The sequence below is a fragment of the Humulus lupulus genome, chromosome 7, assembly GCF_963169125.1.
Source record: "Humulus lupulus chromosome 7, drHumLupu1.1, whole genome shotgun sequence".
NCBI lineage: Eukaryota > Viridiplantae > Streptophyta > Magnoliopsida > Rosales > Cannabaceae > Humulus > Humulus lupulus.
This window is the reverse complement of record NC_084799.1, coordinates 48,669,009-48,672,355: the sequence shown is the minus strand read 5'-3', so window position 1 is coordinate 48,672,355 and position 3,347 is coordinate 48,669,009.

Genomic DNA, 3,347 nt, shown 5'->3' with positions numbered 1-3,347 from the left:
AAATAAATTTTGCAAGTACTTTCATGTTTTAAGAAATTAAATGGAAAATTTTATGATGCCTTGAATGATATTTTTGAGCAAATAATTACCTACAGTTTTAAAATTCCAGACCAGGAGCACACCAGCTTCTGCACGAATGTGGGGTTGTACTGTTATAAAGTTATGCTACTCGGACTGAAAAATGCTGGAGCCACGTATCAGTGACTAGTAAACTGTATGTTCAAAGATCAAATAGGAAATAACATGGAGGTTTGCGTGGATGATATGTTGGTGAAATCCAAAAAGGCTGGGGCACATTGAAGACTTGGAGGAATGCTTCAATATCTTGAGGCAGTATAGAATGAAATTGAACCCCTTAAAGTGTCCAAGATAGCTTAATCCCTGGTTGAAACCAAAGTTCAGGTCTCAATGGCCTGGAGCATTATGGACTTAACAAATATAACTTAACTAGTTTATCCTCACCCTATGGTTCAGGTTCCAACGACCTGGACCGTTATGGAATTTTCAGTCATGACTTAGTTTTAACGGTCTGGACCATTAAAGAAATGACTTAGATAGAAATTAGTTGATTAAGTTATTTCGAACCTAAGGTTCAAGTTCTAACGGCCTGGACCATTTACAAGACTAAATTTAATCTATTTAACCCTAAGATTCCAGTTCCAAAGGTCCTAGGCCGTTATAGGGAAACCATGAATAGGGATTAAGCATGCTTATATTCAACTAAATGATATGAATAAATGATATTTTATATAATTAATGAAATTATGAGTTTTAAAAAAAAAAAATTGATTTTTGAGGATATATTTAGTTGCTGGAATTTTAATAAAAATGCGAGGTTGTGTTTTTAAATAAAATGAATTTTGTGTATATGTTGAAATAAATCAAAACCAAAAACTATGAAACTAATTAAAGTGGTGTTTTTAATATAACCACGAGGGTTCATTTTAATATATGTGATTTTTCCTTATTTCAATTAAGAAAAATGTTGAATTTATTTCACATGTCATTTTTTAAATAAACTAAATCATGGCTGAAAGTTTAGTTAAATATTTATAAAAAAATGATCATTGGATTTTCACATATGAATTTATTCTATTTTAAAGTTTAGTCTTTAAAAATAACACAAGTAAAAATATATTTTAGGTCGAGTTTTTAAGAAACAACCTGGACGTCTTCGCCTGGTCGCATGAAGACATGGACTACTTGTACTCATAGCAATCTAAATGTTGCCTGACCAGGAGCACACCAGCTTTCGCACGGATGTGGGGTTATACTGTTATAAAGTTATGCCATTCGGCCTGACAAATGCTGGAGCCACGTATCAGCGACTAGTAAACTGTATGTTCAAAGACCAAATAGGAAATAACATGGAGGTTTGCGTGGATGATATGTTGGTGAAATCCAAAAAGGCTGGGGCACATTGAAGACTTGGAGGAATGCTTCAATATCTTGAGGCAGTATAGAATGAAATTGAACCCCTTAAAGTGTCCAGGATAGCTTAATCCCTGGTTGAAACCAAAGTTCAGGTCTCAATGGCCGGGAGCATTATGGACTTAACAATATAACTGAACTTGTTTATCCTGACTCTATAGTTCAGGTTCCAAGGACCTGGACCGTTATGGAATTTTCAGTCATGACTTAATTTTAACGGCCTGGACCATTAAAGAAATGACTTAGGTAGAAATTAGTTGATTAAGTTATTTCGAACCTAAGGTTCAGGTTCTAACGACCTAGACCATTTACAAGACTAAATTTAATCTATTTAAACCTAAGATTCCAGTTCCAAAGGTCCTGGGACATTATAGGGAAACCATGGATAGGGATTAAGCATGCTTATATTCAACTAAATGATATGAATAAATGATATTTTATATAATTAATGAAAATATGAGTTTTTTAAAAAAGATTTTGATTTTTGAGGATATATTTAGTTGCTGGAATTTTAATAAAAATGCGAGGTTGTGTTTTTAAATAGAAGGAATTTTGTGTATATGTTGAAATAAATCAAAACCCAAAACTATGAAACTAATTAAAGTGGTGTTTTTAATATAACCATGAGGGTTCATTTTAATAGATGTGATTTTTCTTTATTTCAATTAAGGAAAATGTTGAATTTATTTCACTTGTGATTTTTTAAATAAATTAAATCATGGCTGAAAGTTTAGTTAAATATTTATAAAAAAATGATCATTGGATTTTCACATATGAATTTATTCTATTTTAAAGTTTAGTCTTTAAAAATAACACAAGTAAAAATATATTTTAGGTCGAGTTTTTAAGAAACAACTTGGACGTCTTCGCCTGGTCGCATGAAGACATGGACTACTTGTACTCATAGCAATCTAAATGTTGCCTGACCAGGAGCACACCAGCTTCCGCACGGATGTGGGGTTATACTGTTATAAAGTTATGCCATTCGGCCTGACAAATGCTGGAGCCACGTATCAGCGACTAGTAAACTGTATGTTCAAAGACCAAATAGGAAATAACATGGAGGTTTGCGTGGATGATATGTTGGTGAAATCCAAAAAGGCTGGGGCACATTGAAGACTTGGAGGAATGCTTCAATATCTTGAGGCAGTATAGAATGAAATTGAACCCCTTAAAGTGTCCAGGATAGCTTAATCCCTGGTTGAAACCAAAGTTCAGGTCTCAATGGCCGGGAGCATTATGGACTTAACAAATATAACTGAACTTGTTTATCCTGACTCTATAGTTCAGGTTCCAATGACCTGGACCGTTATGGAATTTTCAGTCATGACTTAATTTTAACGGCCTGGACCATTAAAGAAATGACTTAGGTAGAAATTAGTTGATTAAGTTATTTCGAACCTAAGGTTCAGGTTCTAACGGCCTAGACCATTTACAAGACTAAATTTAATCTATTTAAACCTAAGATTCCAGTTCCAAAGGTCCTGGGACATTATAGGGAAACCATGGATAGGGATTAAGCATGCTTATATTCAACTAAATGATATGAATAAAGGATATTTTATATAATTAATGAAAATATGAGTTTTTAAAAAAAGATTTTGATTTTTGAGGATATATTTAGTTGCTGGAATTTTAATAAAAATGCGAGGTTGTGTTTTTAAATAGAAGGAATTTTGTGTATATGTTGAAATAAATCAAAACCCAATACTATGAAACTAATTAAAGTGGTGTTTTTAATATAACCATGAGGGTTCATTTTAATAGATGTGATTTTTCTTTATTTCAATTAAGAAAAATGTTGAATTTATTTCACTTGTGATTTTTTAAATAAATTAAATCATGGCTGAATGTTTAGTTAAATATTTATAAAAAAATGATCATTGGATTTTTACATATGAATTTATTCTATTTTA